General features: G+C 40.2%; 1 protein-coding gene across 1 annotated transcript in view; it reads right to left on the bottom strand.

Annotated features, from left to right (window-relative positions):
- LOC116398344 (cadherin-12-like) overlaps positions 1-13,124 on the bottom strand; it is an 87,406-nt gene extending 74,282 nt beyond the window's left edge. Inside the window, exon 1 of the mRNA XM_031874567.1 lies at positions 12,990-13,124. The gene's annotated coding sequence lies outside the window, so the exon portion shown is untranslated. The remainder of the gene's footprint in view (positions 1-12,989) is intronic.
- Between the last annotated feature and the right edge of the window lie 14,675 nt (positions 13,125-27,799).

The raw sequence follows: 27,799 nt of genomic DNA, 5'->3' as shown, positions 1-27,799 counted from the left end.
TAGGGCTGGCTCAGGTTTAGAGTTAGGGCTGGCTCAGGTTTAGAGTTGGGGCTGGCTCAGGTTTAGAGTTAGGGCTGGCCCAGGTTTGCCTTGGACCAGCCCCTAGATATGCTGCTATAGGCCTAGACTCAGATGGAAAGTATAAAACAGGGAAGAGTAAAAAGTAAAACATAGAAGTTTAAGATCACTCAAAGTGACGCTGACTTTTATGTGGATGTCCAATCAGCGCTGATGGTAAAAGTAGTCCACTAAAGACATTAATTCCCAGAATACAACTGTTCAACTTCTGAAGTTTCTTTTTTACACTGAAACAAGAAAGGCTTATTTGCCTCGATCACGCATCATAAAACACACTTCATTCAAACTGGACAGAAACTAAATGACACTCACCAAAACTAACAAGACTAATATTTGTTAGTCTTTCCACTTTTCCAACAATCAACAACTAAATAAATCCTTAATTCACCTTGTCATCTGTGAAAACTGATCAGCGGCTGGTTGGTGGCTCTCACTCTTTCTTCAGAGGCAGCCCATTGAAGTAGAAAAATACAAAATGTTAAATATAAAAATGTTTTTCTCAAAAATTCCACACAATGACTAATGCATATGTTCAGGACAAAAATGGGTAATATCACAATTTTTGAGGTGCTACAAAAATATCTTTCTCAATAACTCTATATGTACGTTGACTGATAATTGTTAATAGTTGTTTAAAAAATGTAATAATAACAATAAATAACCACAAAGAAATAAGAATAAAATTGAATATGATTGTCTGATTTGTTTGTTTCTTGTTAAAAAAATCTAAGAAAACACTTTGAACCTGTAGACTACTGCCTAATAGTCTTATTATTGCCATTTGATGACAATTGCTCATATACTGTAAGCCTAAATAAGTATATTTATTATTTTGAACAAAGTTTCAAAAATTGCCCCCAAAAAATATGTAAATTTCATTACCCTGGTTGATGATCATTTTTATTGATGATCAAAGAAGGTCCGTTTTCTAGGATTTCCGGTGATCTATTAGCAGAAAAGGAATATAATATTCATAACTATGTGTTCATGAATGTGTAATCACCTGAACCAAAAATCATTGTGTTTTCATTGGTGTAGAATGATATCTACCATTACCTATCATATGTACACAGGGAGCAGGTGCTCTTCATGGAGTCTGCCATGATGCACCATGTTTCTACAGCAGCCCAGAATGGACAAACTGAACACTGGCTCTAGAGAGACTTTGGTGTTTTTGCGTTACCTGAAGACAACCGTAGTTCTCTCTGACACACTTGTGAAACTGTGGCAACGTGACATGCAGAACGCAAAACCGTGGCACCACCAGCTCTCTCAGCAATATTTACAAGTCCTTAAACTGATGATATAAAATGTTGATGTATTTGTTTTATAATTGATTTTTCCAGAACATTTACTTGCTAAAAGGGGCATTCTTGCAGGTCTATTAAGCAGCCGGCAAGAGTTTAATTAGCCAAGTGCAAAGTGGCCCATGATAACGTATCCTCCCACACAAACACTAATTAACCCTTCACACATCCATGAACTGCACACACAACTTAAATGTATTATATACAATTCAATCCATCCATCCATCCATTTTCCACCGCTTATCCGGGGTCGGGTCGCGGTGGCAGCAGGTCAAGCAGGCCGACCCAGACCTCCCTCTCACTGGCAACATGTTCCAGCTCATTCTGGGTGATCCCGAGGCGTTCCCAGGCCAGCTGGGAGATGTAATCTCTCCAGCGTGTTCTGGGTCTTCCCCGGGGTCTCTTCCCAGTTGGACGTGCCTGGAAAACCTCCAGTGGGAGGCGTCCAGGAGGCATCCTAATTAGATGCCCGAACCACCTCAGCTGACTCCTTTCTACGTGAAGGAGTAGCGGCTCTACTCCAAGCTCCCTCCTGATGACCGAGCTCCTTACCCTATCTCTAAGGCTGAGCCCGGCCACCCTACGGAGGAAACTCATTTCGGCCGCTTGTAGCCGCGACCTTGTCCTTTCGGTCACGACCCAGAGTTCGTGACCATAGGTGAGGGTAGGAACGTAGACCGAGTGGTAAATTGAGAGCTTTGCCTTCCGGCTCAGCTCCCTCTTCACCAAGACGGTCCGGTGCAGCGCCTGCTTTACTGCTGCAGCTGCACCGATCCGTCTGTCGATCTCCCGCTCCATCTTACCCTCACTCGTGAACAAGACCCCAAGATACTTAAACTCCTTCCCTTGAGGTAGGCACTCCGTCCCCACCTGGAGGGAGCAATCCACCGGTTTCCGGCAGAGAACCATGGCCTCAGATTTGGAGGTGCTAACTCTCATCCCCGCCGCTTCACACTCGGCTGCAAACCGCCCCAGTAAATGCTGGAGGTCACGATCCGAGGAGGCTAACAGGACCACATCATCTGCAAATAGCAGAGAAGCGATCCCGAGACCCCTGAGACTGACGTTCTCCGCCCCCAGGCTGCGCCTAGATATCCTGTCCGTGAAAATCACGAACAGGACCGGAGACAAAGGGCAGCCCTGGCGGAGGCCAACACCCACCGGGAACGTGTCTGACTTATTGCCGAGAATGCGGACACAGCTCCGACTGCAGTCGTACAGAGACCGGATCGCCCGTTGTAACGGGTCCGGCACCCCATACTCCCGCAGCACCCCCCACAAGACCCCCCGAGGGACCCGGTCGAAAGCCTTCTCCAAGTCCACAAAGCACATGTAGACTGGTTGGGCAAACTCCCAGAACCCCTCCAGTAGTCTTGCGAGGGTAAAGAGCTGGTCCACTGTTCCACGGCCGGGACGGAATCTGCACTGCTCCTCTTGAATCTGAGGTTTCGACAAGCGGTCGGAGCCTCCTTTCCAGCACCCTGGCATAAGCCTTCCCCGGGAGGCTGAGTAGTGTGATACCCCGGTAATTCGAGCACACTCTCCGGTCCCCCTTTTTGAAGATGGGAACCACCACCCCGGTCTGCCATTCCATGGCAGACCGGGGTGGTGGTGCGATAACTGATTTAATGAGCCATTCGCAGTTTCACTGTACCGGCCGTGTGTACTTAGACTTGCATGGCTTAATCTTTGAGACAAGCATATACAATTCAAATTGCATGTAAATAATTAGAAGGTGAAGGGCGAGGATAGTTTGAATACATGTGTGAAAACCACATGTGTGTTTGTCACAAAAGCTTGTTTGACAAATGCTGGAGTGTGTCATTCTAAGAGCCTTTACTGTAATGGGGCTAACCATGTAAAGTGTGTCCTAACAAAAAGCTATGGGTCATTCAAATGGAAAGATTTTATTGTGTTTGAACCAAGCCCCCAGGAAGAGCGCCAGGCTCTAGAGCAATTTATAGTAATAAAAGTAGGCCGGACCGAGTGCTGGGAGGCGGGACTAAAGGAAACACTGCTGTGTTTGCTCTATGGGCCCTGTGATGAGGAAGGTCCAGGTATTTTAAACTTGGAAGTCAAACTTTGTTTGCTTCATGCTCCACTGAGCACCTTTCATAGTAATGAATGGGGCACTGCACTTCAGAGGGTATAACTAATGAATACATTGTAAAAACTATCTCATAATATATATTAAGAAGGAAAGAAGGCAACATATTACTTGAGTACCTGAAAGTAATCATACTGTCCATTTTACTGCTTTTTATTCTGATCTATTGGATATTATCATTTACTTTCAAAGTAGTACATTTTGTTAAGGATGTATGATATGACAATTCAAATACCTGTTGTGTGTCTGTGTGTGTGTCAGGGGGACCTGGGCCCAGCTTCACTGCATTGATATCTAAAGACCCAGACAGCGTCACAGTGATTCAGACTCAGCAGCAATTTACAACTTCTTAGCTAGGACAGAGGATAGTACTGTGTGTGCGTGCATGCATGAGAGAGTACAAGTAAAGAGACATACTGTACATTCTTCCCACAGCTTGCAGACGGTTTGTGTTGCATATTTCATTCCCTTCTATATTTTGACCAACAAAAATAGATCTCATCACATATAGAGTAGCTACCACTGTTGCTATGGTATGTCAGAATACCTCGAGCACATGAGTGAGTGCCATGTATAACAGTAGTATGGCCAAATACCTGCTTTAATGTGACTGGCTGGGTCAGTCTGGGTGGTGGAATGGTGAACTGGGAGGAGCTAGTTGTTTTAGAAGGTTGTACCTCAGATGTAAACTCGTATTTCAAAGTTTTCTTCTAATGGTATGCTCAATGTTCCTCAGCTTAGAAACACAAGCGTCTCGTGGATTATTTAACAATACTAGGTTTGTCTTATGCCCATCATATTTAATTATTCATTATTTTATGTTTCAGTTTGGTTTGGCTGAAAGCTTTTTTTGTAAAAGACAATGTCAGAGGTGTACATGAATGCTGTAGTGAGTTGAAAAGACCTGCAACTTGTCGTATAGTACAGGCTACAGGAAACATAGCTACAAAGCCTGTTTAAGAGAAGGTAAAAGGTCATATCAGATCTTTATCAGAATGATATCTTAAATAAGCCATCACATATGGTCCAGTTCAAACATTGATTGATGGAATAGATCGTGACATTTACAGCTGCTCTGTGAACTCTTTGCAGTGAAGCTTGGTGGCTGTGGACTTTTGATAAGGATTATTGTGGTGTTTGTTTGGGCCGAAGAGATTCATTTAAAATTCAGGGCAGCTTGAGAGGAGTTTATGTCTAAGAAGCCTCTACGTTCTACTACGATGTCCAGCTCAATAGGGAGACATGATAGATGGAAATGTCCTAAAGATTAAAACAAAGACAGACAAAAGGCCGATGCGTAGATCAAGACACCAGTGCAGAAATCTGTACCACTGTACTCCCAGTGCTGCGAACAGCGGCCGGGTAACTCCTGAGATTCCTTCCCTGGGACTATAATTGTGCCCTCCACCATAGCAGACAATTGCTCTGAATCAGGAAAACAAAGTTTTGGTAACCTATACTGTTGCTCATTTATGTATGGCGACTTTTCTAAATATTACATCAAATTGTTGGACTCTCCTTTCCAATTCTGAATTCAGAAATGACCACGGAAGGTAAACCTGTTATATTAAGGCTTATGGATTTGGAAATATCTGATTAGTAGAGGTTAATTTGTTTTGAAACCCAATGACTTATAACATGACTGTATCGCAGATACAAGCGGCCAAAATGTTCTTCCTTCGTAGGGTGTCTGGGCTCAGCCTTAGAGATAGGGCGAGGAGCTCAGAGTAGAGCTGCTAATCTAATCAAGTTCCTCCTGGATGCCTCCCTTTAGAGGTTTTCCAGCACATCCAACTGGTGAGAGGCCCCGGGTACACTCGGAACACGCTGGAGTAATTATTCATATCTTGTCTGTTCGAGGAACACTTCCGAGGTTGGTCAGAAAGAGCTAGAAAATGCTGCTGGGGGGAGGGACATCTAGAATATCCAGCTAAGCCTGGTGCCCCCGCGACCCGGCCCCAGTATGAGGTAGATAATGGATATAATGGACCTTAATATGAGAAAGATCTCTGTCATACCATTAACTGATCTGCACTCAAAGCTAAACAAACTTCATTATTTCCCAAATAACTAACTACAACTTCACAAATCTTATTAAAACAGTTACGTGTAACACAGACAGAAGTCTGCTTTAGTCTCTGCATGAGAGAGAGAGCGAGAGAGAGAGAGAGAGAGAGAGAGAGAGAGTATCTAGCTGCCATTGTCTTTTCCTTGCAGACAGTAACAAGCCACAAGGTGTGACTGGAAGTAAATCAATAAAGTGTTGACATAAGCCAGCGTGTGGATGATGTTTTTTTCATATTCACTATTCTCATCAGTGACTGATGAAAGCTTCTGCATTTCTACCTGTCAACAAAAAGTGTCACTTGTTTTTTTCTTTTCTTAGGTTTTTTTTTATAGACAACCACAGAAAGCTCCTCAATGAACATGAAACAAACCTGAAATGAGTTGTCATTGGAACTCTGGGGATGTAACTGCTTTTGCTCTGCATGCTCCTGCTTTAAAAAGAGCCAATATTAATAAGATGCATACAGTCCCCATGCCTGATTATTAAACATGTAAACCAGGTACTATGTACGGGCAAGACCTGCTGATCTCTGCACGTGCAAGAACACACACACACACACGCGTAACTACAGCATAAGTGTGTAATAACACATTTATCGATGATACCGTAAGAGTAGTCAACTACTGAAAAACAACTAAACTCATTTAAGCCACACCACATCATGAACTTCTCTTTTTACAATTTAATGTGTCTTGGCATTTTCCGAAAATTCTGAAATTAAAACCACTGAAATAGTTTCAATGAGGGTCAATCAACAAATGACAGTGGATGCTTATTAGGGCTTAATGAAAAAGATCAGAGTGGGCTGGAATTCGGCTAAAGCACCAGTTCACTGTCTTTGTAGTACCACAATAACTGTTTTATGTTTATCTGGACAGTGTGAGATGTGACGCAGGGAAAGACACACACACAAAGAGGGAATTTTGTACAAAAAAAAGTAAATGCTGAAGCCTCATTTCAGATTCAGCTTACATTCAGAATGTATTTTTGCTACGAACACTGACTTTGGATGTGCATTGAGAAGGAACCTTGTAATGGCCAGTATGAATAGATGGAATAGTTACAGGGAGCAATTATTTTTCAGTGTTCATGTGTGCTCCTGACTTCTGCTGTAAGGCAGACGGTAAAACAATGTGACCCTATTATTTTACATCCCAATACATCCCATTGTCATACTGGCACCACGGTGCTCAGACTGTGTGCATTAGGCCCTCTGTTGAAACTTCTATAGTTAAACTGCCAAATGAATTTGATACATTTCAATATTAAATATCAACATTAAAGCAAGAGAACAGATGGAGAGAGAGCAGATCATGCAGAGGGGAGAGAGGGAGGGAGCCGGGGGGGGGGGGGGGGGTAAACAGGTGCAAATCCCAGAACCCAGAAGTCATCAATCTTCCACTGAGGTGGAACAAGACGAGCTGCCCCAGTTGCAGCCACACAGAAACTCTCCACGCTGCCAATGTATTGCTCTTATTCAATCCCAAGTATCACTAGCATTTCCTTCATGATGGATTCAGTCCGGCTTCAACTAATTTGTTTGTGTCCAGTAAGCCAGAGCACGAACCAATCAGCATCCACGTGAGTGTTTGGCTTAGGTGTGTGTGTCGACACAGAGAGGTGACTGTTTGTTAGAGCTGGAGAGTATTTCTTCATTGAAAGAAGAGCAAAGAACGACACTGAAGGCTTTTCTCCATAGAAAAGATGTTTTTCTTCTTCTCCCGACTTGTTTGGTAGGAGTTTGATTGACAGATGGCTCATCCAATTAGAGCCTCCCCCTTTCCAAAAAGTTCCTAATGACTTCTCAGATAGTTCTGTGTAACAAACCATCTGGTGGGTCAGGTATACTGTATATATATATATAAATATATATTAGTACTTGAGGGTAGTTTTACATTGTTGTACTTTTATTGTACTTATCCGAATACTACCACCACTCGGGACATGGAACCTTCACATTACAAGGTTTTAAATAAACATGCTGTGTGTCAAAGCAGGAATTATACTGTTTTTTTCACATCAATTGTCACTGGTGTGTATAATAATAGTGATTTGATGTGTGCTTGGAGGTGTTGACCATCTCTCTATGTTCCAGTTGTGTTGCCTAGTCAACCAGCTGAGGAACAAAATGAATTCCATTATAAATGACCACATCTGTCCCCTGTTGCTGAGAGCAAACACTGCTGAATTAGAAGCAACATCACTACTGTTCACATCTGCCTGGTCCACTGGAGCATACAGCCAACAGTGACTAGGATCTTCAAATTAAAAGTGTGTAATATAGAGGCTACAATAAAGAGTTCATGTACGTTATGGGACCAGTATCATCTTTCCTCCCACTATTTATTTCTTTGCCTCATTGTCCCCCAGCATTCAAGTTATATTTTCACCTCCTTATATAACTGAGCACACTTTTTTGCACACATCTTATACCATATGTATGTGATGATGATCTTGGTAATTGTGAATGTCTTTCCCAGACCAGTTTAGAACCACAGATTAGATGTTTCTGGTCATTGCACCATGGATTCCTCAGTTTGTGTCTTTCTTTTTTTCAACATGACAATACCTCCGTGCACAAAGCTAGATCCATGAAAATGAGTTGTGGAATAGCTTCCCTGTGCTCAACCACATCCAACCTCCGGTACTAACATCTCTGCATTATTACCAAACCTCATTAATGCTTCTCTGCAAATCAAAATCTAAACTCAAGATCCACTCACTAGCATTTTCCAGAGCTTTCAAGCATGTCTTTGTGGTAGACTTCATACTGTTCTTACCTCTGGTTACAAATCAAGCCTCAAAATGCTTGATAAGAGAGTAAATATTACACTATGCCAATTGCTCACAATTGCTCAAATGCCACAGTGCATGTCATTTGCTCTGACATGCACTGTGAGCTGTAAGGTCTTATATAGACAGGTGTGTGCCTTTCCTAATCAAGTCCAATCAGTTTAATTAAACACAGCTGGACTCCAATGAAGGAGTAGAACCATCTCAAGGAGGATCAGAAGAAATGGACAGCATGTGAGTTAAATATGAGTGTCACAGCAAAGGGTCTGAATACTTATGACCATGTGATAGTTCAGTTTTTCTTTTTTAATAAATTTGCAAAAATTTCTACATTTCTGTTTTTTTCTGTCAAGATGGGGTGCTGAGTGTACATTAATGACAAATAAAATGAACTTTTTTGATTTTACCAAATGGCTGGAATGAAACAAAGAGTGAAAAATTTAAAGGGGTCTGAATACTTTCCGTACCCACTGTATTTCCTATTGTGACAACTATCATGCTATGAGTGTGCGTTCACTTAAAGTTAAGGTTCAAAGTGCATTTGTGACCTTGGAAATCCCAAGTCAAGGTCCATTTACCAGTTGTTTCCCACGTCTTTCAATCATTTTTTAAGCTAACATGAACAAGAAGCCCTGCAAGTGCAATGGATGAAATCCTAATAGTTTGATTTAGTGAATGTTGCTTTGTCTAAGTATGAAGAGTGGAGGCTTTCATAGCATTGTGCTGATCTAAATAATATGTTGAACAATCACACATGGCTGTAATGTTTGGGGCACACATACTTTATGCACCTACTGCATATGAGCTAGAGTAGTTCCAAATAATAGAAGAATGCAGTTGGAATGTATTACATCTATTTTAGACCGCCATGCATCTGTGAACCGTAACATTTATACTAAAACCAAAATCTCCTCTCATCGCTACGGTGGCCTTCAGGTAGAACTTTTCTTATCAATACTCCTCTTCATGACTAAATAATCGCATTTGAAACATATATAGAATTAAAAAAGACAAATAAATTCAGAACAGGATAACAATCTCTTTGTATTTTAAATATAACTAAATATTGTTCGACATTAGTCAGAATCAGTCTTTCCTCCTGCCCTCAACAAGCTAAGATAAACGGTCTACAGACAAACAGCTTCTGTTGTAACTTGTTTGTAAAAATGTGTTATTAGCAGAGCTGGCGTGCTGTGTTTGTGTAAACACAGCAGTTGTGGATGAGAGACTGAGGACAGAGCAGAGTGAATTAGGTTTCTCTTTTGTTTACATGTTCATGCTTGTTGAACAGATGCATTGATCAAATATTATAAGAATGTTTTATTGCACCAACAGTAACGAGCTTAGTTGTTCTCAGCTCTTCAGTGTCTCCACCGCAGCCTCTCTGTCTTCAGTCTGTGTGTGTGTTTGGGACTATGTGTATGTAATAATGAGTGCCAGTACTCATCCCTAACCTTTAAGCAATGTAAAAACGTGAAAGCCTCTCCCTAGAGCCAGTGTTCCGTTTGTCCCTTCTGGGCTGCTGTAGAAACATGGTGGTGCAACATGGAGGACTCTGTGGAAGACGACCTGCTCGCCAGGTAGATATAAATGGCTTTTCCTAAGCTAACAGAAATCATCATGATTCTTAGTTTCAGGTCATTATACACTAATGAAAACATAGTTCTGAATATTATATTCCTATTCTGCCAATGAATCCCCCTACATGTTACACACGGTTCCTTTAATCAAATGTGGGAGGTTAGTTTGAGGTAAATCCTTCAGTACTAAACTCCTCTACCTACGGCCCAGGTGCTATTAGAAAGAAGGGGAGAGCTACTTGATATCTCCATTCAGGAAGGAGTCTATATATCTGTTGGAGAAAAATCAGTTATACAGCTTTGCCACGTCCAGCATATCACTCCAGTTCTGATATTTATTCTAGCATAAGTAGACCGTTCTTCAGTGTGTGACAGTCAACCCAGTTTGCCACAGGTGGACACAGTATCATCAGGCTAATACTACACAACACCAAATTCAGACAGATACCTACAGGAAAGGTGTTTTATGCAGGTAGGGAAGCCTTTGTCTAACAGTGAAAACTCCAAAGTACTCAGTTAAGAATGCTATAAAATATAGAAGAACAAAGAATCCTCACATTTGAGAAGCTGCCACCAGAGGAGGTTGGCATTAGTGCTTAATAAGAGACTTAAACACCTAATCCAATCAATCGGTATTAACAGATCCAAAAACATTCTCTTTAATGTCGACTTGAGGCGTTTTTATCGCTTCATTGCCACACGTTCCAGATGAGTTCATGTGGTTGTGGCTTTTCTAGTGTCTAAAGACTGTTTTCACGATTGCTACTCTAACATTTGTGTTAGCTCATCAGAGTTATTAACTATCACCTAAATACAGTGTGTTACAGGTTTATTTCCCACTGATTCAAACATAAGCTCCGATCTTTGGAGAACTAAAACACCTGCTTCTCATCACGTTTTGACACTGAATACGGTCTAGACAAGGGAACCTGACATTTCATAAGGAGGGAAGTTTGTTATTTAGAACATTTGACTTAACTAAGTAGTGTTTGATCATAGACATTATCTACAAGAGTATAGTGGAAGCTATGTTGGATATTTTCAATAATACAATTCGTCAAATGCCAGAGAGAAAGCAGTCTGACTTTGAAAGGGTTTTTATTAAGTTTTATAGCCTAATACAAGCACAAATCTATACAAAAACATGAATTTATATAATGTGAAAGGGGTCGCTCGTAGTGACAAAACCACTGGAAGTCATCGAAAGGCTTCATTTACCAGAGAAATGTAGCTGCGATATTAACTTCAGCTAATTAGGTAGCTGTTACATATCAACTTCATAAGGTGTTATTGTGTTGTGTTTACAGCTGTGCTGCACACAAGTGGCCAACAAATCAATTATTGTAGGTTGAACCCAGGCTTAAACCATCCGGTGTCAAACGTTAATCGAAAATACTATCACTCAACTGCTGTATCTTTGCTTAATCGTCGGGTGCTGCTCCCACACTATTGTGAACTCTAGCGTTCTAAAGGCCTTTCCACAGCGAATAAACAACACCCAAATGTGAAATACTCGCCTGCGAATATTTCCCATGAAAGCTATTCATATCGGCAGCGATGCAAATTTGGGACAGTTGCAACATTATTAATAAAAGGTTTGAATAGATTCCTGCAGGCAGAGGACCAACTACCAGGATCCTATTGACCAGACCAGCGTCTGTCAGTCTGTCCGAGGTAAACTGTTGCATAACATCATCTGCTGTAAGATATGTTATCAAGTTTCCTTTTAATGAAATGAGTGAATATGAGTTCCCTCTGGTTAACAGTTACAGTGTATATGTCTCGAGTTTGTATTGTGAAAGGTGAGAACAGAAGGAGTGGAACTGGTCTGTGCTGCCTTTGTCAAGGTTGGAAGGAGAAATAAAGTTTGCTGTCTTGGTTCAATCTACGGAGCGTCCGTGTTGTGGTACACTGTACATATTGACTATGTCCGCTCTGCACAACGTGGCTTAATACAGTGCTAAAGCTCAGAAAAATCGAGTTCATGAATTAATGAAAAACGCCTTTAGACTGCAGATCCAAACCAGCCTCCAACTCTTTACTACTTCCCCCATTCTGTTCATTGAGCTCTATTAATAACGACTGCATTAACATCCAAAACAGAGCACAGGGGAATGTGTCTCTTCTCACTAACTATGTGAATGTTACAATGACCTTAACAATTACAATGTCTCTGTTAGGAGAAGAATATTCCTCACCTGGCATGTCAGGGAATTCAAAAACGGTGTGATGCAGCCATCAGTTTAATATAATGTAAAACACAAAATGACATAACCAGGTATCAATATAATGATGATTGCTGTGCAATCAAATAATATCCACCCTTCAGTGTTCCAAAGTGCAATGACAGATAATGTAACTATGTAAATGAGAGTGGAATTAAAAAGAAAAGGGTTATCACATCAATGATGAGGACTTAATATTACATCACTGGGAAATGTAGATGAATAATGTTAAATGTTAATAAGTCAATGAAATACAAGCTTAAAGATACAATCCGGAATTTTGGGAGCGCCTCATTTCCCCGCAGCATAAACTCAGCTCACAGTCGAGTTGTAAAAGACCAACAGTCAACTTCAAGACCACTTTTTTTTAAAGGGGCCAATATATAGAAAACAATATGTAAATGTTACTTAAAAGGAATGTTTAACCTTTATGTGTTGACCCACCAATCCACCACAGCCAGCTGAGAATACAACTGCAATCAAGCTTTCACATCACATAATCATAAAGTGAAGGGCTTAGACCGCAGAGTGAACAGGCTTTCCCGCTTAGGAATGCACAACATGTCCTGATTGCAGCTCCTCTCCTTTAGCTGTCACTTCTTTAATTGATTTACGAGAGCCTAGAAACACCCCCCCGGCTTACTGTCCCACCTCTCCCGTTAAACACTTCCAGAATATACCTTGAGATTTGGCAACACATGAAATAACCCAGCATTAAGGAATAGAGGAGTACCTCAGAGACTTCATTTGAAGACTCTGGTGTAGAGTCAGTGCTCTTGTGTTCATTTTCTCATCAACAAGCAGTGCTAGGAGTAAAAGCAGAGCAGTTACCTCACACAAGCCTCTCATTGTCCCTCCGAGACGCTGCTGAGTGCACTAAGTCCACATATTTCCTGAGACTCTCTCCGCGGACACTTCTCTGTCTCTGTCAGTTCACCCTGTTGAACTACAAGCACGATCTATCTGCTCTCTTCCTCTACGACTCTCTTCTCTGTGTATCCTCTCAGCTCTCTTTATCTTTTTCCCTCTAAGTCCCTCCCTATCAGCCTCTTTCCCTCTCATACACCCCTTGATCCTCTCCCTGCCTCCCTCCCTCCCTTTATCTCTCTCTCTGTCCCTCGCAGTACTTTTATCCAATCCTCTCCCTCCTCTTTCCATCTCAGTCACTCTCTAGGTTTTTCTCTAAAACTGAAATTTGCTTTATTTGCAGGACCTTTGAAAGTACTCTGTTGCTAAATCTGGTATTATACAAAGTGAAATTATTGAGAATATCTATAGAATTTCTGTATAATACACATATGTACATTCTTTTGAAGGGTGAGATGAAAAGGTCGACATCAATCTCATCTCTGTGTGATAATGCTTCATTCACCCGATGTCGGCAGAATGGGAAGAACTGAAAAAACATGTATTAGTCGAAGATGGATACTCCTGCTGCTAGCCATGTAGCCACACCAGTTAAAAAGCTACTTATGTTGTGTTGAGTTTCTTTAACAAGGAACTTATGGAACAATTGGGATTTTGGTCTTTTCATCAGGAACATTACTGAATTGTATGATGGAAGAAAAACAAATACTTAAAAGCAAGTCATCAAAAATAATGGTATGACATTACATTTTGTATGTAGTTATATGTAATTATAGTTTCTCATTCAGCACAGTCTGTTGTTGAGGATGTCACTAAACTCATACACCCCCCCCGTAAAGAAAGTTCAGAGTTGTTGACAGTATATCAGTCTTGAAGATTCCAGGCAAACAGTCTGTTTCACTGCCGGGCTGAGACGCTATCTGACTGCATATCCCCTAAGCTTCTCATGCAGAGCTGCCTCCCAGTACTTAATCACACACATACACCTACACACACACGCAGTCTTACAACAATGACTCCTGCTGCATGAATATGTGCGCACACACACAGGATGACTTTACCAGCAAGTGTATGAAACAAAAGATGTATGTATGCAGACGGATAAACACAAACACACCCATGGAGTAACCCAATAATCTGATGTATGACATGCATACTGAAAACACACAAACATTTCTTGTGTGACTCACGGCCACACATGCAGCAGGTGAACACACAAGCACAAAGAGTAAATTGTAGATTAGCGCCTCCCTCCCCCTTCTTAAAGCTTGATGCTGCAGGGGTCTGTGGTGCTACAAAGACCCTCATCTAGCTCCCATCTTAACCAATTACAGACCTCACATGTGTTGCTGTGTCGGTGCATGTGTGTGTGTTTACGACTAATACATTGGTATGAATTACATGCAGCCTCATTACTTAACAGCATGCAGCTGGGAGCAGTGTGACTGATGACCAGAGCGGTTCTATACGTCTTTAATCTAACTGCTCATCAGAAAAGCTGCAGCTGTTGCATTTTTGATGGAGCCATGATGGATGGATGTCCCTCTCTGCTGACTGACCTATTTGCAAACACTCCAACCTTGCTCTTGTATGGCTCCTGCTATTTTTCTGACTTTTTTCCCTGTGTGCTTTTATCTCATTGATGGACTACCCCCCCCATCCCCCCGCGTGTCACCTCCACTTTGTCCCTCTCTTATCTCGCTTGCTCCTCGCACTTTCTAAAATCAGAGGCCGAGAAAAAAAACAGGTGAGATGGGCAAATGTACATTTGAACTAGAATCCTCGATCTCAACAGTCCCTCCACGAACTGATGGTCTTACAATTCCAAGACTGATTAGGGATCTTGAAACTGTGTTTCTGCAACAAATAAAAAGAACACATCAAACTACCTGATTAAATATATTACCAATATATTACAGTATCAACTGTTTTCACGTTTTCTCAAGCTAGAGCTGTGTCCCAAATATGTCTCAACTAATGCTAAGCAGTGTGAGTCTGTGATGCAGTCACGCTGTGCAAATGTCCGGTTGAATACCTCAAGTGAGTCAAAGAACAGCCTTGCTGAATGCTAACATGCTATCAGTGTTAACATGCTAATGTTTAACATTGTCACCATCTGAGTTATCATGCTTTTGCAGGTATTTCTTTAAAAAACTTAAGCACGGAGCAGAACAAGCAAACAAATAAGATTTAATCAAATAAATAATAAGTCACAATTTGTATTGATATCTGTGTGTAAGCATATGACATCCTTTTATTTGTGTAAAAAATGTGTGGATTTCTTGTATAGTAACAGCAAAATCGGTAAACTATGATAATTAGTTAACAGATAGGCAGGTTATCTGGTAGGTTAGGTATCACACCTCGATACATTTGAGTACTGGCTTAGTGTGTGTCATGTTGCATTTGATTGAAAATATACAGCAAACATACGACGGAGTAGTTCTAAGAAATGCTTCGAAATGCATACTGTACAAAGCAAAACGCTGTAGGACGAATATATAAATATATATATCTTACTAAAGCTTTAATGAACTGAGGAAATAATACAGTATGTCAGATGTTCTGAAACAGAGGACAAACAGTGATGGTGTATGCAGTCAGTGAGTCTTTGCAGTGCTAACAGGATAGCATAATTAACACAGTACACTGTAGTATACTTCAACTTGCTCTTTCACACTGAATTAGCACATTATAGTATATTTAACTAATGTTAATTATCCGCACTGCTTTACTGAATAATGTATTGTCACACTGAATGATACAATTTTAAAAGCTGCTACTGGATCAGCTGTGAAAAGCTGATCTTCCACCTCCAGCAAGCCGTCAAGCAGATCCAAGATCCAAATATGATGTGGAACTTTATGTACAAGAGGAACACAACGTTTCCAATCTAAAGCACATGCTTAGGTTAGAAAATATCAAGAGACAGGAGGTATGGTGCAGCTTTTTGCTATGCCACTGGTATACATGCTTACATGTGTGTTGTTGCCATTTTTGTGTAACTTTTGTCAGCCTGTGCCCAAAGGGATGCATGTATTACACACACATGAAATAGTTGAATAATTCTAACTTTGAGCAGTAAAAGAAGTTTAGTATGTCTGAGGAAAATAATCAATAAATGCACACTAGATCTTATGTTTCCGTTGTTAAGTTAATAACAATAAATTCAATCTTTTCTGTCACAGGTAGTAGGTCCTCTAAGAAATACAGGAAGTTGATAACAGGAAGTCACCTTTAAATGTGACAATCTTGGTCTAGGTTTAGTGTGGCCCAATCCCAATGTCCACCCTTACGGACTCACAGACTTTGAGGCACGCTCCCGCAAAGTCGGTGAGGGTTTAGGAGTGTTTGGGGCTCTCTGGCAGATGTTTTGAGCCCTTTCCGCAAGTCAGCATTGGATGCAGACTTTGGGGAATCCCTTATTACTTTAAGGGAATTACCCACAAATCATTGCAATGTGACGTTAAACACGGGGTAACCAGTGGACGCATGGAGACGTAAAAAAAAAAAAGGTAAACAAAGAGGACGGATCACGTGTGTTCAGCCTGTCTTATTAAATTTACTCAGAAACATTAAGGGTTAAAGATGGAACAAAAAATAAACATGAAATCAGAAGATATTTATTTATTTATTCATCAAATATTTCATTTTGTCATTGAAGCTGTTTTGACAAAAACGAGTAAATAGATGATATAAAGTTACCTCTCATCTTCTGAGGAAAGAGCCTGGAAGACATTCAAATCAGGGAGTACAAAGTATAAAATAAATACCCACAATTACACATCATATTTTTTGTTGTTCACATGGTAACGTGATATGTTGCAGCAAAGTGCTGTCCCATTCCTATTTACACCATCTCAAGCCCTCAGTTTCTCACACTCAACCACTTACCAGGTGATGTCAGTAAGTCTTTGAGGGTTCAGGGTTTGAGGCTTTAGGGGGGACATTGGGACTGGGCCTGAGTTTACCGTTTTATTTTAAAGGTCCCTGCCTCCTGTGTCCCTGTGGTAGTTTGACTTCCTGTCTTTGTGATTTTCCCTCCTTTTTTCACCTGTGTTGTCTTTGTCTCGAAAGCCTTGCGCTGTCCCTTTTCGTTTCTTCCACCTATCAGCTTTCAGCCTGCCCTCGTGTCTTGTTGTCTGATTAGTTCCTTTTGTATTTATAGTCCTGTCTCTTGTCTGCTGGTTGTCAGTTTGTCTATTATGTTATCTTTCTGTATCCCTCGTGCAATTGTCCTTTTACCTTTTCCTGTTTTGTTTGTCATTTTGCCCATTTCTTAACTTGGGATTTTCAATTCCTCACCTTTGGACTCACCTGCCTTGTAAGATTTTGTCAGGAAGTTGGTACTCATGGCAAGGAACACATTTCAGAAATCGCCAGCACTCATCGTATGCCATTCGTAGAATTGTTGCTATGTTATGTCATCTTTTATCCTTATCAACAGTGTTATTATGTGGTATAAAAACATTGCTTTGTGAAGTTTGACATAAAATGGCTACCAAGCTTTTCTGGGTTGAATGCATTCATAACCAGTTCTGTCTACAGTCACTAGGCAGTGATTGAGAACACATTGAAATCAGACTGTTATAGGTCCCGTGATAGCTTATTAAATATGTACATATATACATATGTAAACATGTAATTTGATTAATGATAAAAGCAAGAGTCAACAATTTTGTAGTGAACGTCAAAGGAAAGATAATACAAACTGAAATGTGACTAGAACAAGGATGACCAAATCTTTACTAATATAACTGCTTCGACAAACTGCTCTCAGGACCCCTAGACCACTCAGTGGTTGAATCCTCAATTAGCCATGTACCTTGATATTCACACCAGATGACTCTTGACACTCAAACCATTTTATTAGGTTTTATTACCTCACCTTTCTTGTTTTACGAGCAGCTACATTCCTAATAAATAGGCCTGTCCTTTCATATTAATTATTTGGTAAGATCCTGGCTCACAGGTGCTTTCATATATTCATATTGTACATCCATAGAAATCTTAAACACAAATTTGAATGCACACTAATTAATGCACATGGTTAATCATTGTATTTAGTATATATATTTTCAACCAACCTCGGCATAAAAATCACTTTATTTGTAAACCAGTAAAAAAAATGACTTAACTGTTAATGCATTAAATTTGCATTTGTTCTAATCTTGTTCTGTAGTCATACAAAAGTCACCTTCCGTTACTGACTCACTAAATATAGTGTGTCTTTATACATTCCTTTTTCAAGCCTGAAGTTTACCAAATCTCCAACAGTGAAATCATCTGAGTTTTTAATAAAGTATTGTTCAGTCCATAATAACCAACTCCAACTTGTTTAGTTTCCTGCCATACAAACTGGATGTTGATTGTTCTGCCTGCATGTTTTCCAACCAATGCACAGACCACCAATGTCTGTCTGTTCCAAGAGCGGGAGGGACACCTGAAATTAGAACTAATATCTACTTTTCATCACAATCTTCCCTGATGCTTCTCAAACTATCAACTGCTGTATGGTGCATAAATGTTTTGAACCACATTAAATGTATAAACTTAAATCAACGAATTTAATTGACAGATATAATTAATGGTATCAGTCACTAATTATCCCTGGTCACATTCAATCCTTTATAATTTATTTTTGGTTCGTTATTCATTTTACTCGTCATCGCATTCTCTATTCATTACATTTATTTTGTTAATTTCATCATTTATTAATTTACTGTGGCTCAGTGGTAGAGCAGGGCCCTCATTCAATCAGAGAATCGGCAGTTCGATCCCCGGCTCCGCTAGTCCATGTGTCCTTGGGCAAGACACTTAATCCCAAATTGCTCCCGCATGCTGTTCTTGTGGTGTGTAAATGTTATAGTCCTGATGGGCAGGTGGCACCATGCATGGTTTACAGTTTAGTTATGTAGTTAGTCCATTACATATTTCATTCATGAAGAACTTGATCATTTCATTTGTGTGTGTGTGTGTGTATGTAATATAATAAGCCCCTGTACAACATGACAAGAACTCCGTAGCAACCCTGAGATCGACACTTAATTGATAAATATTAAAATATCAAAAGACCTAAACAGTCAAACACAAATAACTGCAATTCCTTGGTAATGAAATTAGGTCACGCTCACTTTCCAAATTGTCTCTGCCTAAACAAACTGTTTTCTGAGCTGGAAATCTTCAAGGACTTCATAACTATAGAAATGGAGCATGGATCGGCGCTCTACATGATTTAATTATATTAATTTGATTGAAGCTTACAAGCAGCAGATCCCTGTTATCATAAACTGGGTACACAAGACTCAGTCCCTTCATGCATGTTTAGTAGACCCTTTAGAAATCCCCTTGTTGACGGCCTAATCAGCTCCAACAGGCCTGTGACGGATCATCGTTAGGAGCTGCACGCAGGTGTGCCTGAGCTCTGGCTTGCTGCTTCAACATTCCTCTGGGATGAGATACTTTTCAACCTCACTGAAAACCTCCAACTTCAAGAGCACTGTATTTACTCACAGAAGGACAGAAAAACAACACAATATTGGTTCCAGCAGGGCTACATTTTACCTTGTATGTGCACTGTTCAGTGATTTATATTTTTGGCATAACCACTCTAATATCTGAATTGTATGGAAAAGGGACTTTCGCCTTAATACTATCAACAACAGGTGCTGGCTTGCAGTCGGTCTGAAGGAAAACTTGACAAAGGATTTTGCAATATTTCAGCTGTGTTGGACCAGGAATGTTTGGGGTGGCAGCAGCTAAGACAGGACATCAGGTTCCTGGTGTCAAAATGCAGGTAAAGGTCCTGACTGTCTTTAACAAAAAAAAAAAACTTCTGTAAAACTATAGTCAGGCACTGCCCATCAAACAAAATCAACAGAGACACAATGCTGGCTTTGAAAGTTTGATAAACTGAAGAAGACACTGCGACGATGCAGCCAAACTTATGGCTGATGTGATAAAGGAAATGCCAACACTGTTTTGCTCTGTTTGGTGCAAAACTCACATAATCAATTAATGCTATGCAAATTGGAGGGTCAGAGGTCAGATTTTAAAAGTCTGAGTTTTCTTAGTTAATTTCTAATTAAGAGGAATCCTTCCTTCCTCTTAATTAGGTCCAAACTCAGAGGGAAATGTGTTAATATACAGAGTAGTTGTCTCAGAATGATATACTTGCTCCTCGTTAGGAACACAGCCACATAGACAAACACAGAAGCACAGAAACACAGAAACACAGAAGCACAGAAACAAATCATCCCTTATATAAAGTGTATATTAAGTGCAGTTGGTTGTCAGTGCTGGAGTTCCTACATCTCTGAAAGCCATTAGTAAATCAAATGCACTCTCTTCTCCATCAGCACAAATGAATTAAGAGCAGCCTTTAGATTACACCGCACACACAGCCATACTACATAGTCCCTGTGTGAGTGTGTGTCTATTTGTGAGCACATGTGCACATGCACATCAATGTAGATGGTAGGTGTTTATCATGCCATCATGACCAAACCACGCATGCTATTGTTGTTTCATCTCCTCTGCAAAGTCAGTTAGGGTGGTCGACAATGAAGTGATTATGAGCAGACTCAACTGTGTGTGTGCGCATGTGTGCTCTTTGGTCAGCTTCTGAACAGATGGTATGCCATGCCCCGAGATGCACAACTTAATCTCTCAACCACATGGTGGTCTTAATCGGACAGTGTCCGGAGGGCGGGGGAGGGACATAACTGCACACAAACTTATTAACAACCAAACTTGCTGTATTAGAGTATGCTCTTTGTATTTTTCATAATATAGGTGAAATAAGATTGTTTCACTGTCTTCAATGCTCACACACATGCGTACACACAGCTTTCCACAGGATAGAGAATGGTAATGACATGGTCTGATTTGGTTCAGGTGCGTTTTTGTTGAATGTTCATCTTATCCTGGGCACAGTGGGCCGCACCTTCTCTCTTTCTTTATCTCTGTCTCCTCGTCACGTCTCTGTTCTCCTCGGGTTAGAGTCCCGAGGCGGGGTTGGAGTCCCATGCTAAATAAGACCTCAGGGAGGCCGGGTTAGAGTCCCGCAATGTGATAAAACTGTATTATTAATCAATTTCCTGCATTTCTGCATTTTACTACTGTATTTTATTTCTTACACTTTTTTAAAAATGTTTTAATGACTTTTTATTGTTTCAATGAATGTTCTTATTTGTTTTTAAATCTCCTTTTCTTTTGCCTTATGTTTTGATGCTTTTAATGGTTTTATGTGAAGCACTTTGAATAACCTTGTTGTTGAAATGTGCTATACAAATAAACTTATAAAGTCTTTTCATTTTAGTCTGTCTCATTGAAGAAAGTTAACACAGGGTCAATTGATATTTATATTTAAAAGTTGACGGCCTCCACTAAGATTATCTTGCAATGAAAATAAAAATACATAGGGGTACCTAATACAACATGAATTTAAACCCCATATGCATGCTAGCTGTCAGCTAAAATGCATGCTAGCTTGGTCTCTAATGGAACAATAATGTCAGATGGCCTGGAGGGAATTCTACATTATCAGCAGAGCAACAATGTAATCACAACAGACTATAAGACTATAGATTTATTTACTCTAGTCTACTTTTTTTCTGGGCTTCTAAGAGAACACATATGTTTTCCATGAGCAGAAATCTTGATGAAACATGTGTGAGCTATGAAACAGGACTTTTAAAACACAAATGGACAACATGTGCAACACACAGTTGTATATCGGTCTGCATGGGATGCTGGGACTGCAGTCTGCTGGTAAGTTTGATGAGTTTATGATATAACATAATAATGATTATAAACAATAAGTTGTGGAAATTGTAAAATAATATCGAATGTGCCATAACTTACAACTGTACCTAATCTTGCCTGTGTGGCCCAAACTGGTGGACATAAAATCATACTTTTTGATAATTATAGTTATTAATCCTTGTTTTTCTTTGTTATTTTGTCAGAGGGAAAGGCAAATCCTCTGCCTAGTTCAGTGGGCAATCTTAACATCAAACCTGACATCACTAAGTACTCATTCGTAGCACAATCATATGCTGTCAGTGAAAAGGACAAGGTAATTAGTCAAGATCTGTGCTATTTGACATTTGTCTTAAATCAAGTTATACATTACACAGTTATGATTTTGTTAATATATGTGTATTAAGGAAAAACTCAAGGAGCTGTTCTCAGGATGTCGTGATGAGACTGAAACCCTGACTAACATATCAAGGCGATATCCAGTTTCAGTTAAAGACATGCGCAGCGTTTGCCCACCTGAATTGTTGGGACAGTCCTCAATTGTAATGCCATGGCTGACTGATGACGTAAGTGGAGATAAATGATCTTGGTTAAGAAGTAATCTGAAATGAACTGAACTGTAATGACAGTTACAGCAGTATTGTAAAGCAGAAATATTTTTATCACAAACTCAGAGTTGTATTAAAACACGCCTTTTGAATTCCAGGCCGTCAACGATCGAGTAGCACAGCTGGCTCAAGAAAACAAGGTAACAGATTTACAGGGTTCATTCACATTTTGACCAATGGATTTCCATGACTTTAAACCAAATTTCCATGACCAAACATTTTGTGAAATCTCGGTGTATACATGAAAAAGTGAGAAAATGTAGTATTTAAACTAACAATGAGAATTCCAAAGCATACAGTCTACCTTAAATGACACAAACGAATGAGAGACAATAGTTTGATTAAAAGAATAAACATTTATAAATATACTCTGGTTGACAGGCATTCATAACACTGACACATCAATAAGAGCTTTAGTAGGTAGTAGCATCCAGCTAGTGCACATATTGCTTTCCCTTTTGTATTGCAAATTTTTCATTGAACCCTGTTACTGTATGGCTTCATATTAACTTCCACTGTTACTGTACAGCCGTTAGAATTGTGGCCTATCTTCTATTTGCAATTAATATGCGTTCAATCCAGTTCAATTATTTAAATGAAAATGATAATCTACTCTGGCTAAAGTAGCTTATCAAGAGTAAAATAATAGCTGTGATCTATACACACCTCTGCATTAGAAACCTGCTGAAATGAAGGTACAGGCACCTTAACCCTCTCATTACTTCAGGGTTATTGAGAGCAACGTGGGACTGTTAGTCCACTGGCTGTGGTCATTACAGTGAACATGTCTGTCAGTGTGATGAGAGGACATGTGAGCCCTTGTTGCTGTACTTTATCTCCTTGGAGCAGAGGCTACATTTAGCATACCCTGCCTTATCAATGTATTTAAAATACTGTGACAGCAGGAAGCTGTACTCACGTCTGTTTAGACCTCCACCTTTATCCAGGCCCATCTCCACTCACAGCTCAGCCCTGCGTCAAGCTGCGCCACACAAAGAGCCTCCTCTTCCTGAAGCTCTTTGACCTCATCATCTCATCAGTATCTGGGCCTCATGTTTCGTGGTCATGAAAGTTATTCTGACCACGAAATCATCCTCATTCTACTTTGAGTTAAAAAAACAACCTGCAACCAGATGCGCCGGTGTTCCGGTTTAACGTTAACGAGTGACCGCGTGAACTGAACCGGAACACGGGGGGCTGCATGTTTCATCACGTTACGTTTTTTCCTTCTAAATCGCGATAATGATGAACGTTAACAGTCGATAAAGTTCCGCATGCAGTGGACGTTAACTTAACCCAGCAAGTCTGAACGGTAATGGAACAGGCGCTGTACACATCTGAACGCTGATTGGCCAAGACTCGACACGTCAAAGATGTCCTATTGCGAAGATCACGACATCACATTTTCTCCTCGTCTCACTCCAATCTGAGAAACGCTGGCTGGCAACTCAGCGTAAATGAACGACATGAAAATATGAATATAACAAATTTCCATGGCTTTTCCAAAACTTTTGGGATTTTATTTTTTTCAAGCACTTTTCCAGGCCTGGAAATAAACATTTTCAAATTCCATGACTTTTCCAGGTTTTCCATGACCGTAGGAACCCTGGATTTAAATTTCCTTCATTTATGATTTTTAATTGCAATTCAAGGTTCACACAAATATTAATTATATGTTCTCTATTATAGTTTGGTGCTTTGGGTACCTTTGATTTTATCTTGTGGCACCGAGAATGGACAAACTGTGGAGCAGTCAGTGACCAGGTTGTCCAACGCATCCCTGTAGGTCCTTTTAATTACTTTTTTTTGCATAATAGAAGACAGTGTAGAAATTAACAAAACACATTGTTGTAATACCTGATATTATTGTTGTGCTATAGGTCTCAGACAAGATATTTCTCCCGAGGGTTGTGGGTCATACAACCCCAGATACGGGGAATCATTTTATTCTTTGGGTGAGCAACCATACATTTTAAGGTTTTGTTCTATTATTTGTCTTTTACAGAACTGGACAGGTAAACATGTCTGTATTACATTTTTGGTGACTGTGGTTTTGTTCAGCAGTCTACATTGTCTATTAACATAAAGTCGTGGCAGCTGAGCTTGCAACAGGAAGTGCCTCTATTAGCTGCCGCTGCCGCTGCCACGATTTGAGCCAGCTCCTACTGCAAGTCCCATCATGCCCTGGGGTCATGCAGTCAGTGGAGAGCAATTCTGCATCGCCTGGCTCTAAAATCTGCGGCCGCATCGCTCACGTGAGATCATCGTTACGCACGTTTTCATGACGTCAGAGCAAGTCGGACGCAAATCTACCCAACATGCATTGTGCGCCGATCGCCGGTGATCGATTCTGCGCACGCCTGGCTCATGTAGAACGAGCCTAATGTGATTATCTCTATGGCCATCTGTCATTATAAAAAAAAAAAAAAAGTAATCGGACTAAACTTATCAGGACTTTTTAGCTTGCAGAGCAGATTTTATGAAATAAAAAAATTCAGTACCCTGTGGATCATGAGGGGGTGGCCAAGTTGAGGCTGGACATCGCAGTGACTGCTGAATAACTCAGGTATACATAAATGTTGTTTCTGTGTCGGCATTAACCGACATTAATAGCTGTATTATTTTTACGGATGACCTATCCCAGCTGTGTCGGGCTTGTGGGGAGCTCAGCGCTCCCTTGACAGCGTTCCTTGCCTTATTAAGACGATTCTTGATGTCTTTATCTGCATAAAAGAATGTAGCCTATAAACATGTATTCTTTTGCACTGTCCAATATCCCTTCTGTCCTGCTTATTAAATGTTAGTAGTAACAGTTTTTAATTTTGGCCCTCTCTGTGATCGAGTTAAACGCCATACTAAAATAACTGGAGTAATTATGTATTGAAAAATAATTTCACAGGCTAAGAATCACCCAGTATATTCAATTCTGCATTATCTCTATTAAATTTCAAATTTTTCCAGGTTACTGGGTATCTTGCAATCATGAACTTACATCCAAAAGGCTTCATCAACTTGGCTCTGATTGATTAACATGTTAAACTGGAAGGGTTCCTATGCAAGACGACGAGTTTAAAATTGTATTATTACACCATGTGCTGAATTTATTACATTATTCAACTGACTTTTGGTTTAGTTCATAATGTATTAATTTTCTCATAAAGTTATAAATGATTATTCTCAAAACTGTTAGTGATCATGGTTTTCTTACATTATGTGCTGATTATTACGGCATGACCTTTTATGTTAACGAAGATATGGCAATCGGCAGGTCCCACCGATCTAGTGCTTATGCTGTAGTCTACACAGTACGCAATATTACACTGACAGAAACCAAAGCTATAAAAGTTTTCTACACACATCACTGAATATCTTTATTATATGGCACAGTGTTTTTAGCCGGGAACTGGAGTATTATTCCTTTCTCTTCATGATTCATCTCAAAAGCCAGAGCAGCAGCAGAGCCCTAGCAGGACGCATAACATACATATGGCTGTATGTAAGGACTGCAAAATGATTTACTCACGTCTGGAGGTGTTTGACTTCAAAGCCAAACAGATCCGAATCTATGATTCACTGATGCTTTACCCTAAGATCAATGATCCTGACATGGACCTCCTCAGGTAAAGGGATAGTCACATAACATTCAGCATTTATCATATCTTGGTAAGGTGATATGACAATATGATCATAAAAAACTATTGTCACTTTTATCTTTTGTAGAAATGCCTTGAGATGTTCTGGTGGCCTTCAAGGTTGGACTGTGACATGTCCTCCACAGTGGAAGCAGCAGGGCTGTGTTAATTGTGGAGTTTTTGTATGTTCTGTAAGTTGCCTGTTCTGTGAGCTGCTTGTCTTCCTGTTCAGTGCATGTGTGGTCTGTGGGGTTGATTAAAGTCAATTGTTTCCAACTAGGCCGCTGAAAATGAAGTGGAAAATCTTGAGGTCACTGGGGAGGCGCTCACTCTCAACTAGTGGTGTAACGGATCACGGATCGGTCAGCCCTCACGGTTCGGATCAGCCCTCACGGTTCGGATCACTCGTGAACCGCGGATCAATCGAGTATTTTCTTTTTTTTTACAGTGTAATCATCATAAGTGTGTAATAAAGTTTTACTGCTGCTGTTCCTTTTCAAGTAACGAATATCAATGCAGAGTGTCAGTGAACAGATATAAAGCAGAAGTGTGTTCACGTGAACGGAGCAGGTTAAAAGCATTTAACGGCGAAAGTCATGGCGAGCGGAGGAACCTGAGAAGCCCCCGGCGTCATTTAAGTCTCAAGTTTGGGAGCATGTTGTCTTCCCTGTAATTTATAATGAGGAATAAGGGTGGTGGACAAAACCGTTACGGTATGTAGGCGTTATTTAAAGAGAAAGACATACGATAACGGCAATACATCGGCATGTCCACACATATGAAGAGCCACCATCCCGTCTGTCAGCGACGGGGGACACTCCGTTGTGGAAAACAAAGGATTTCAAAATCTGGTTAAAATGCTTGAGCCACGATGCAAAATCCACAAACGCACCCACTTCAGTATGAAGCTGTTCCAGGCCTCTATGGGAAGGAAAAGACTGTGACCGCTTTCCCCAGGCAATGTAGATATTCTCATCTTTTTGAAAATAATGGTAAACATTATTGTGTATTTCAATGACATAACCTGACAGGAAGTAAACATAGACCCAAGTTGTTGCTGAGCAGTTCAGTTCAGTCTAAACAGTGTAAGCTAGCTCACTGGCTGTTTCTTTCTTTCAGTATTGATCAAAGGACGAGGGTCTCAACATACCTCATGTTGCACTTAAACTTAACAGAATTGAATATTATTGAATGTTATATTTTTATTTATTTATTTAATTTTGTTTCAAATTGGACATCTTCAATATTTTTTGTTTTTATGTAAGACTATAGCCCAAAGTTCTTTTCTTTAAATGTTCTTGAAGTTCTTTAATTAATAAATGGAAAGCAAAGTTATATTTGTCTCCTCCCCTTTTCTTTGATGATCCGAAAAATGATCCGAACCGTGACTCAAGAACCGTGATCCGTACCGAACCGTGAGGTTTGTGATCCGTTGCACCCCTACTCTCCACCAATGCAAGACTCTTCGTCTGCACAATGCAACCCACATGATTAAAAATGTGAATGCTGAGGTGAGACCAATAGATCCCTTATTATCTGAAAATATATAATGGTAGTAAGTGAAATGCTGTGATTACACCAAAGGTCTTTCTTACACAGGACTTCCCACCTACTGCGGAAGAAGTTGTGAACATGAAAATCAGTGAAAGTAGACTACAGGAAGCCGAAGCAAAAAAGACAGACTCCAGCAGCCATTGCCTGGCCTGGAAAAATAAGTCATGTTTGTTCCAGCAAGCAACTGGGACAACCAGGTATGTACAACATGAGTGGC

This window comes from Anarrhichthys ocellatus, unplaced genomic scaffold (genome assembly GCF_004355925.1).
Source record: "Anarrhichthys ocellatus isolate YVR2014 unplaced genomic scaffold, GSC_Weel_1.0 scaffold82, whole genome shotgun sequence".
Classification (NCBI taxonomy): Eukaryota; Metazoa; Chordata; class Actinopteri; order Perciformes; family Anarhichadidae; genus Anarrhichthys; species Anarrhichthys ocellatus.
Note: the sequence above shows the minus strand (reverse complement) of the source record. Positions and strands in the feature narration are given on the sequence as shown.